We start from the raw sequence: 11,776 nt of genomic DNA, 5'->3' as shown, positions 1-11,776 counted from the left end.
TGAATAACATTATAAAATGATTCAATAATTAGATAAATATATAATAAACAAATATACGAAAAAATGATTACGTCAACAAATAAACAAATATAAATTTTATAAACAAATAAGTGACAAACAAATATATAAGTAAATTTATTGTAAAATAGATATAATGGTTTCTTTATAGCAGGAGTGATTAGATGAAGTCTTTTGTTCTTCAGTAGTTTGGGTTTCTGTTGACTACAATCCATCTTTCGCGATTCTGTTATCGACGACTCGTGGTGTGGAAGTTGGTCTGATTGAATAAGCAAAGCATGAGTTCGAAGGCCAAATGTGCTTCCTGGCCCCAAGTTTATAGGAAGCCCTTCCCCCATCGAAGCAGGAACGAGGGAATTCTCCGCCGGAGACAGTTGGCAGAATCGTACCTTTTTATATGCTACACATTTTTTTTCAGCTCCAAGAAGGATAATTCAGAGAGGTTTTACATAATACATTTTATTGTTCGCCTGTTTCCACAATCAGTAGAAGACAACATCAAAAGCTACAACTTTCTTCCAGACTGGTGCATTCTATCGACCAAATTTGCGACTGCTCCAACCCGCTTACGTCTGAACGCGGCGACGTCATCCTTGATCTGCTGCTGCTGCTGTTGCTGCTGCTGCTCCTCCTCCTCCTGTTTTGCCCCCCACAGACTCTGGCAGTCGTCGTCGTTCGTCCCACTTGCCCAGCCTCTGCCGCCGCCGCCGCCGTTGGCTCGAAGGTGTGAGAGTGGCACGGTAATTGGGACGGGGACGGGGAGAGGAGGAAAAGGGGTGCGAGACAGAAGGGGAGTAGCACCAACTATAAACTCCTCCACCTCCTCATCTCGGACATAGAAGGGTGTCGGCGGGCATCATGGGGAAGAGGCTGGCACTTCTCTGTGTTATGTTTGTGTTCCCTGTGTGAGTACACTACATGTCTCCGAGGGTTCATCCGTTTTGATTGTCGTCCTGGGCATTGATAGAGCCTGATTGGTCAAAAGCGTTCGCCCTGTTTGTTGTGATGGTGAATATACGTGTGGGTGCGTGACTTTGCATCTGAGTGGTGACATGGGAGGGGGAGGGGTCCGTTTTCTGATCGAGTTAGTGGGTGTAGGGGATGGGGGGCATAAACAGACGTTGTAGTTCACCGAGAGCAAAAACTTACTCGTGTTGATATGACTTTAATCTTTGCGATCGACATTGAGAAGAGAAAAACGGTTGAAGGGGTTGCACCGTTACGACCAGTCACTAAAGTAATCGTAATAGTCCAGTGGGGCACTGTGATCGTGTGCACCTTAGCTGGCGCCTTGCACTCCCGTGCGCGGTGCACCAAAGCGGGTCATCCCAGCGCATGGCATAACCTATTGAGGCCATGGGACGATTATTTGTGTCACAGAAAACGTCACCTGCATTTGAAACATACCGACTGAGGCAATATATCGTAGGAGGGTGTCAAGTGTCTCTTGTCATTTTATGTGTGTGGTTCTTTATAATGTACATAATGGCTGATAGAACGAGAGCGCTTCTTGATTTTGTTTGCAACACATGGTATGCAACTCATCTGCTTTCAGCTTGGGTGTAGTAGCATCTTAACACTGATGCTTTCACTACAGGTATCGCAGTTTGTCTTGGTCATCGAGTGGACAGACTGCCTCTGAGGCAGAGAACGTTCGCAGCCGCCTTCATTACAGCGAACACGGCTGACTACCTGTAGCAGCGAAAAAAATCTTGCACACACATTGCAAGAAACTCAAAGTAGAGATGCTCAACACGCATAATTCGAAGGGCACTGTTAGTCTGACGCATTCAAAGAACGATGTTGGAACATTTCACTTGTGTCACACTATTGTCGTTACATTTTTTAAAGGGGAAATGTATTTATTATGTGTTAAGTCAATAATTCATGTATGTTCTGTTTGATGCCTTTGCACTTGAATTTACTGAGAAAGCGCCAACAATTTGAAAACATGAGTATGTTTCCTCTGAAAACTTTTATTCGCAACTTTTTCTACGTGTGCACATAATTTTTGGATGCTTGTTTTTCTGCTAGGTTCCAGCCCATAATCTTATTCATCCAAGATACCACCTTCCATGCTTTACTATATAACTGTATAACACAACCTTCACTCCCTTAAGAGATCCTGTTCCTTGTTCCTTCTGAGTCCCCGCGGAACATTTTACTGCTGGTCAGGCCTGCTGCCACACACGAACACAGATTTATTTTATTTTGGGGAGAAAGAGGGTGGGTGGGGGGTGGGAGGGGGGTGCGGTCCAAGTCGTCCGTTCACGGGCAAGGTGCGCGACGGGACCATCGCTTGCAAGCTGTCGATGCAGGCTTTTCAATACCTAGTTCAAAATATGGTCGGACTGCCAATATCTATCGGCACGGCGGTCCCACAATCAGAAAGACTAATAATTGACGAGTTTTGCATCACCACCAATTCCTTTTAAAAGATCCAGCAGCTACAGCACAACATAAAGGGGCCAAGGTCGGCTGTGCAGCCAATTCCACCTCTTCTTTCTGCATCATCATCGATCACATTGACAACTGCGAGAACAAAAGGGGCTCCTATATGGTACATGCGCAAATAGGCTCTGGGAGAAGGGATGGAAGTGGGGTGGAACATTTCGGCCTACGTTGAAGAAGGAGGGTTGCTGATGTAGTCTGGGGACGTGGGTGGGGGTGAGGGTGTTGACTGCCAAAGGTTGAGGTGTCACTGTGATCGATCAGAATGAAGGAGAGAGGGTCATTGAAACTCAGCCGGGAAGAATATTGCCATCTTGGCGAAAACAGTTCTGCTTACGGAGAATACGGTACTTTTAATAAAATAAGACCTTCCATTACTCCAACATATGCATGACATAACAACTATAAAATCATTTGCGCTACGCAACACAATAAAAGTTTAGAGATCATTGATAAGCACACACCATGATGCATGTAACCTTGTCTGCACGAGTGCTGCGTGCTGCTGCTGTTGACACTGCACAAGTAGGCAAGCCCGCGCACGCATGCACACGGACACTGAATTGCACACACACACACACACACACACACACACACACACACACACACACACACACACACACACACACACACACACACACACACACACACACACACACACACACACACACACACACACACACACACACACACACACACACACACACACACACACACACACACACACACACACACACACACACACACACACACACACACACACATACACACACACTTTCCGTCTCTCATACACAAACACACGCTCACGCGTGCACACGCATGCATCCTGCTGGCTGGTGCTGCCTGTGTAGAGCCGCATCTGTATCAAACGACAAATCAGTACATTCGGCTACCACCTGTCACGCTATATCCTACTCCAGCTGTCCACTACCACCACCACCACCAACACCACCACCACACGGCAACTGCACTGCCTGCTTGCTCGTCCTCCAGCCTTGTTTGAAATCCGTTATCACACCTGTGGGTCCCTTCCGCCCCACCACCCTTGGCTTCCTGGGCGACCTCAGTCGCTCTCACACAGTCAGCATGTCTTTCGAGGCCACAGAGGGGAAGGAGTATTGTCTGGCGGGCCTAGCGTAAAGTACTTTTTTCTTCTTTTATTATTTTTTTGCATTAGACCAAGATGACACACTCATCGTCTTAACAATAACTTAAATTAAGTACAGAAAATATAAAATCTTCACAGATAGCCTAGGGTACAATGAGTCCAATCTCAGGAGGCGATGCGTGGTCAAGATGGAGGGCTAAACTTCTATACACTATATACAGCAAGGAATATAAGAACCACCACGACTGCCATGCTAATTAATCTACAACGCTAAATATTCTAAAACACTCATGTACCTCCTTTACTTAACAGACAAGGATATTTTCCATAGAAAATCTCGTACACTCTAACAACATTTGGTAAAAGGATTGTTGTTTCTGATTATCCCAGTTACAAGTGACTTGTAAAGTCTTGGTGAAATCCTGCTCGCCGCTCGTACTCGCGTGTGACGTCATGTCGCTGCAGAGTCGACGTCCCGATTCACGTTTCGTCCCAAGGATTTTCTTTATTTCTTTCTTTCTCTTTGTTTCTTCAAATGAAAAGTGGACAGTGTTATGGAAGTGTACATAAGTTTGAAGTTCCGATGAGAAAGATTGGGAGTGTAGGTAGTTTAATAACTTCTTGGTACGTGCGAAGAGAAGGACGTGACACAAGAGAGGGGCCGAAAAAGCTGTCGGTATCGTCTTTTCCTAGCTAAACCAGGCATACTTCTTTCTCTTCACCTCTGTCTTACTAATTGTATATCCTAATTCATTTATTTGTATTGAGTGATACATCACTAAAATTTGGTAACTGACATTATGACGCAAGCCCCCAAAATAAAATCGTATATTCTTTACAGCACACTAGCTTAGGGAATCTGATTTGCTTAGAATCTTGCCACGCTACGAATATAAATGTAGTATAGGGAGCATGGGAACTTAACTGGAATTGAATCTAGTACACATGTTGTACGAAGCACAAACTAGGATACATACAGTATATCTTAAGCTAGAATTGAGAAACAACTGCAGCTTAGGACCAGATGGCCGTCAGGCACCCGCTCGGCTCGGCTGAGGAGGCGGGGCGTGGCGAGTCAGGCCGCGACAGTCTCGCTTCTTTTGCACACAACGCTGGATAGTGGCGCCACGTTCAGGTCGACCACGGAGAGCTACCGCTCGGAAGGTGCAGAAAGGCCTTCGGTTGATATGGATCGATCATTTAGGGACTTGGCGAAGGGAAATAAAAATGAGGGAGGGATGGAGGTGTGGGTGGGGAAGAGAAACATGAAGGACCTCCTACAAACTCGCTGTATTAGAGACTCTCTGTGACAGAAACGTCTCCGGAACTTCCGTAGAGAAGGCTACCGAGGGCGTAGGAGGTGCGTTCGAAGAACTGAGACTAAGATTCAATGGAGGGTGAGGGGTCGGAGGGAGATGGGAAACGGAGTCCATCCCTTCAGCCAGGTGGCTTCCACAAATTCTGTTCTGGCTGCCGTCAAACGATTTAATTTAGCTGAAGGAAGACAAGGTTGAGGACGACAGAATAGGCTCACGGTTTATTGAGATTTCATCTTGTCTTCGGGCCAACTGGTCTCATCGGAACGATATCGTTTGGCGTTAACGAAGACCAAGTGCATAAAGGGTGTCGTCAGGCAGAAGAAGTTAACAGAGAAGGCCTGAGTTGAAGACCCGAGGAATATTCGACAATGGTTAAAAAAAACGAAGGCATTCTACGAAAATTGAGACAGCTCACGCTTGAAAAAATGAAATGAGTTTTGATTTACACAAGGGGATATTTCATCCCCTTAACCTGTAGACGCACACTGGTTATATTTCTCGTACACACAGAACTATCTTATTCAATTGAGGGTTAAATCCCATTCTCGACAGGGTCTTGCGTGTCCACGGTCATCGGGGTTGCAGGCGCTGTAGGGTTTTATCACAAAAATTTAAGAGTTGTTCGTGGCGAAGTCGTACATATGAACCTTAAACCTGAACGTGTTTGTTGGGTTATGAAGGTGTACGGAGAAAAGAGCGACAGCAGCCATCTTGACCCACTGCGCACACGCATGAGACCGGAACCGATAAAAAATCCTAATACCGTCGATTCTCGTCTTAGCATCCTGTGTTCCGTTTAATCATTCCCTATCGTTCAACCAATGTTGGTCTTCTTCTCTTGTCAAATAGATGATACTTAGGGTCCTGGTCACTCCTTACAAAACGCACAAAGGCGATACTAATTACTGACAAGACCGCCTATTGTCCTCTTTTTCTTTTCCTATTTGAGAAAGAAAAAACAATAAGAAAATGAGAATAAGTTCACTAGTTCTCTGTCTTCACACAACCTATGAAAATATAAAGATCAATATCAGTGTTCTTATAATACATGGATGGAAAGTTTTGCCTAGCGATGCACGTTCTTGTACGAGTAAAGAAACGCCATGTCTGGCGGTTGAGGCTGTGGCAGTTTGGCACGCACGAATGGCACGGGATGGTTAAGCAGACACCACTCATCCGAGCCATACTTTCCTAACCCCGACCCCCTTTATTTCTTTTTTTCTATTTTTCGAAATTCCTTGTGCTGTGCATATTTATGCACGTGAGTTTATGTGTCAGTGTTTGTGTGAGTATCAATGTTTTGCAAGTGTCAGTGCTTGTGCGGAAGTCAGTTTGTGTCAGCGTTTGAATGTGTCGACGCTTGTGTTTGTTTGTTTGCTTGTTTGTTTGTTTGTTTGTTTGTGTGCGTGTGTGTGTGTTTGTGTGTGCGTGCGTGTGTCCTCACGCGAGCGCGGACACAGGAGTAAATTCGAGGACGAATTTGTGATAATTATGATGACGTCAACAGCAGCGACATGCCCGAGCACGGACGGAGAAACACGAACCCACCATGGCGGCACATTGCACAACATGTAAAAAGGTATAGCTTTCCTTTCCGATAACAGAAAATCTAATTTAATAAAAACTTGTCATAAATATCACACTACACATAATCTATTTCTATAATTCTTACAACTTTTTTATTTATCCACTTAAGTTGTTTCTTCTTGTTGGTGTTTACTTCTTCAACTCTGAACGGAAGATTGGTGACGAAGTTTGGTCAGGAAACGGCGGATCACTTAAACACTTGACTTTCACAACCGTTAAATACTACGCTAACACAAGCCATTCCTTGCCTAAGAGTTAGAGGCAGAATTATATAGATTGTCAGGCCAGGAGCGTTTTATTTTCTTCGATTTCTTATTTGGGAATTTCAAAACAGAAATGTTTTAAAAAAATAGCCAGTGTCCTTAATCGAAAAAGTCCCTTTCGACGAGCAAGTTACTAACTCATCGAACAGATGCTTTAAAATGCTCCTTTCAAAGAATAGATAGGCTCTACATAAAAGAAAAAAAAGTCTTCAAACTGCCTTAGTTCGATCACATCTTACTGCGAAATAATTCTCATTAAATCACATCACAGAGCTATGTAGTTCGGGAGTCCTTCCCGCGACTCAGCAACCAGCCGCATCCCGACTGGAGTCCTTGGTGAAGATGTCAGGTACAGGGAGGTGTGGGATGAGGTTTATGCGGCTGGGAGTCCCTCATTGCAGCGCATTGGAGTCAATTGGGGGGTGGGAGGCGGGTAGAGGGGAGTACCGTGGTTGTCCGCACAGCTGTTGGGAGAGTTCACACAAAGAGCTTCTTCTGATCGGGGTTTCCATATGGCTTTTGTCTCCGGAAGCAGCTGGCGTGCTGGAAGGTTGAAGTGTCTTGGGGGTGTGAGGTTCTGCAGTCGAAAGTGAGCGCGGCTCTCTGTATCGCTCTTGTGCTGTGGAGAACTGCACTTGATTATGGTGGGAAATGGAGGGAGGGGACTGGCCTCATCCAACCTCTGTTCTTCCTCTTGTTGGCCATCCGGAGAAGGGCAAAGGGAACGGGGGAAAGTAAGGCCCCTTATCCCCTCGCTGGCCGCACGCACGTGGACGCTGGACGACGATGACGGCCATCTCTCTCCCTTTCTCTCTCTCTCTCTCTCTCTCTCTCTCTCTCTCTCTCTCTCTCTCTCTCTCTCTCTCTCTCTCTCTCTCTCTCGCTCTCTCTCTCTCTTGCTGATGATTTCTATCTCTCTCTCTCTCTCTCTTTTGATGGTGCTCTCTCTCTTTCTCTCTCTCTCTTTTTATCTCTCGCTGTCACTCTCACTTTCTTACTGTCGCTTGCTCTCTCTCTCCCTCCCTCCCTCTCTCTCTCTCTCTCTCTCTCTCTCTCTCTCTCTCTCTCTCTCTCTCTCTCTCTCTCTCTCTCTCTCTCTCTTTTGATGGAGCTCTTTGTCTTTTTCTCTCTCTTTATCTCTCGCTGTCGTTCTCATTTTCTTACTGTCGCTCTCTCTCTCTCTCTCTCTCTCTCTCTCTCTCTCTCTCTCTCTCTTTCTCTCTTTTTCTCGGTCTTGCTTTTGCTCCCTCTCACTGGCCAGATGCGGACATACACAGGCGAGCCGCTCTTGCTGGTCACACCCAAGCGGTTCCTAATGGCCACACCAGGTGGCTGAGCAGTCAGTACCTCTAACACCAATCTTTGTGGGGAGCTTCTTCTTTCATCGACGGGTGCTGTGTTCAGACGCATTTCCACAGTGATGCAGTCTGAAACAAAGAAGAAGAAAAGGTTAGGAGTCAAATTTCACAATGAGAACTTAAAAAGTCGAAGCCGAGTTGCTAGTTCTTTAAGACCAAGTGGTGCGTGGACCATCTGGAGGAACCAGCTGTTATCATATCGCCACTTTCAAAAAGCAAAATAGTTTGGGTCTGTTTACTTTGATCATGGGTGATCACCAGATTATCGGACTTTTGTCTAAATATAATCTACAATCTCGGGGCTGAGAGTGAATTGTCTGTGTAAATGGATCGAGTGACAGTAGCCGTAGCCTTACTACTTTTGTTGGTAGGTGTACAAAGGATTACAAAGGATTACAAAGGCGGAGCATGCCGACAGGAGACCTTTTGATCCATATCTAGGTCGGATGCGAAAAAAAAATCATATTAATAATAAAATAATGAATAAAAACTATGATAATGTAAATAACAAATAAAATACATAAATAAATGCATAGGTATAGTTAAATAATAAACAAACAGGTAAGTAGTAAATAATAATAAATTGACATATAACTAATAATAAATAAAAATCAGACAGACAAATGATAACAAAACAAAAACAAATAATATAAGATAAATTATAATCATTACAGCCTCTTACTTAGGTATTTACTTAGGTGTATTAAATCTTGCTCTCTTTCTCTCTCTCTCTCTCTCTCATTTGCGCTCACACGCGAACACACATACACATGCACGTACACACGGAAACACACACATACACACACACACATACGCATACACACACACACACACACACACACACACACACACACCTACAAACACACACACACACACACACCTACAAACACACAAATACACGCACACGCGCGCGCGCACACACGTACATACACACACACAAATACACACACACGTGCGCGCGCACACACACATACATCCACACACATGCACACACACACACACACACACACACACACACACACACACACACACACACACACACACACACACACACACACACACACACACACACACACACACACACACACACACACACACACACACACACACACACAAACACACGCACACACATATACACACTAATGACTGCACATGATAATAAAATTCGAGTTAAGGCTGATAGCACCTTATAAAATAAAATAAAGTATTTCACGTGTACAGTACACGGGAAATATAGGCGACTCAACTCACTTAAGTCTCTCGACCCGGAGGACGAATGGCGGGAACAACCACAGCGCCTCGGGCACAAGACATATGTGAAAACAATACGAGCACAATGTAGGAGTATCATAAACAACGCCAGCCTACAACTCTGAGAAATACAAGCCACACCAGCCTTTGTCTCTACAACCCTTTTCTGTTTCCCTCAAACACCAACGCATCCTTTTACCGGGGGAAAAGTAAGCCGAGATTTACACAGTAGCACCGCCTTTACTACCAGCAATAATACCAGTCTTACATTTAATGTTAAAATAATAACATTAATTAGATTTATAACACTTATGAAAATAGTAAATATATTATAGAATTCATGAGAACTTAACGATAATAATAAGAATTATATTAGTAAATGATCATTTTTGTTTCATTCATTTAATCTGAAACTTCGGATCCCTTGCAAGAGATCTACGGCCCCAAGGCATCTGGGCCACCGATCACTAAGAGAAGATACTTTTTTTTATTGTTCTTTGAACTGAGCAAGTGCTGGATAGTGTAAGTCTTAAGAACATAAGAACACAGAAATGAAGGAGACTGCAAGAGACCATAAAGCTTTACACTGTGCAGTTCCATGTCTATTACCACCTATTATCCCTATCCATAAAGCTATCTAATCTTTTCTTAAAACAATATCTTAAGGGCTCACTGCATGGTTGCTAAGTCTATTCCACTCGCTGACCAATTCTTTCTCATTTCCTTCTTAAATCTACATTTGTCCAATCTAAATTCATTACTGTGAGTCCTGCCCTGTTGTCTTAATATGATGGCCTTATCTGTATCACCTTCACTAAAACGCTTGAACCATTTGTGTAACCCTATTAGTTCACGTCGCACTCTAAGTCTTTCAAGAGAGTGCAAATTAAGGTGCCTATGCCTATCTTTTTTAAGGTGCGCTGCAAGTGTTAGTTTCTTGTTGTGGCCTGTAGGTTGATGTTGTATGATGTGGTGTGTGTGTTTGATTTTTTGTTTTGCATAGAATGCTGTTTCAATCATCCTCATATGCTATTCTATGGAAAGAATTCTTGTTTTAGAATGGAAAAGATTTGTTAGTGTTACTTGAGTGCACGCATTTATTATCATTAAGGTTTCGATTGTATTATTTGTAGGTTTTGTTTGTATTTATCATAGGGATAGAATGCTGTTTCAATCACCCTCATACGCTGTTCTATGGAAAGAATTCTTGTTTTAAAATGGAAAAGATTTGTTAGTGTTACTTGAGTACACACATTTATTATTATTAAGGTTTTGATTTTGTTATTTGTAGGTTTTGTTTGTATTTATCATAGGGATCCAATTTGTGAAAACATAGTTTACTCTGGTCCTTTGAATTGTTTATAAACTGTGCCAAGTCCTTTGTTGTTCAACTTGTATGTTTCTACTTTTTTGAGTGCATTCAGCTTCTTATTTGTTTCCTTTGAGTTTTCCTGTATGGGGAATGAAGGACACATGTGTGTCATGAGTGAGGCTCAGTATATTGGGACTTTTGTTTTGTGAGACGACGGCGTGTTTCTTGGACTCCTGGTTACCAGGGGAGAGGAGTATCATTGAGGATATTTTTGGGAAGATGGAGGGATCCCATTTTACGATAGCCGGTTCTCCAGTTCTTTGAGATATTTTGCATGTTTTGAGCTGCAACCTTATATCTTTAGTGTTGTGTTACCATTGTGAGTTCATTAGTGTACGTGGGAGCTATGACGTGTTTTGAGTTTGATATGGAACTATGAGAGGAAGTATTTTTATTATTCTTCATTCCCAACCCACTAGAAAATTTGAGCTATTTCTTGTCATTGGTGTGCATGCTTGTTGGAATGATTTTCCTTTATAGTGTCCGTCTTGGTGCTGTCAAGTTTCTTGCTTATGACTGTTACAACCATGACGGTTCTGTCTGTTGGGACTTTCTTGTTAAAACAATTTCGTGTTTGTTGTGTGAAGTTTGTGAGTAGTGTGTAGATGAAGAGCCCCATTTTGAAAGTATGTTGGCTGGGAATTGATAGTATGTGTGGCATTTCCTTTCATTTCTTTACAGTTGAAGGGATTTATATGGTAAGTCTAGAGGTTTAATCTATTTTAGAATGGCAATAAAGTGAGGTCTTTTTTGAGTTCAAGAATAGTTAAATATTGCTGTGAGTGCCAATATTACATTTAATCCAAGTGCTTCAGATGTTAGTTTGATATCTTGTTTGGGCCTTGTGCGCCCAAGTTTTTGAGTTTCTAGATCTTCTGTGTTTGCTAGAGAAAGAAAGATAGGGTTCTGTTTCTGGTTTCGTCTTGTGCATATATTCATTGTTAATACTTTCGTTTTTTGTATGCTTGAAACTCACTAGGAAAATGGTTATTTGGAATGATTTTATATAGTTAAGGGGTGAACCACGAACTGAAGGCGAGGGGAATTTG

At 43.2% G+C, this 11,776-nt stretch overlaps 1 protein-coding gene across 1 annotated transcript in view; it reads right to left on the bottom strand.

Moving 5' to 3' along the window:
• Positions 1-461: 461 nt before the first annotated feature.
• Positions 462-11,776, bottom strand: part of LOC143039391 (uncharacterized) — a 202,797-nt gene continuing 191,482 nt past the window's right edge. The window contains exon 7 of the mRNA XM_076209350.1: positions 462-8,173. The gene's annotated coding sequence lies outside the window, so the exon portion shown is untranslated. The remainder of the gene's footprint in view (positions 8,174-11,776) is intronic.

Source organism: Oratosquilla oratoria, chromosome 26, assembly GCF_046742065.1.
Source record: "Oratosquilla oratoria isolate Oo_2021 chromosome 26, ASM4674206v1, whole genome shotgun sequence".
Classification (NCBI taxonomy): Eukaryota; Metazoa; Arthropoda; class Malacostraca; order Stomatopoda; family Squillidae; genus Oratosquilla; species Oratosquilla oratoria.
The sequence above is the reverse complement of the archived record's forward strand: the minus strand, read 5'-3'. Positions and strand labels throughout refer to the sequence as shown.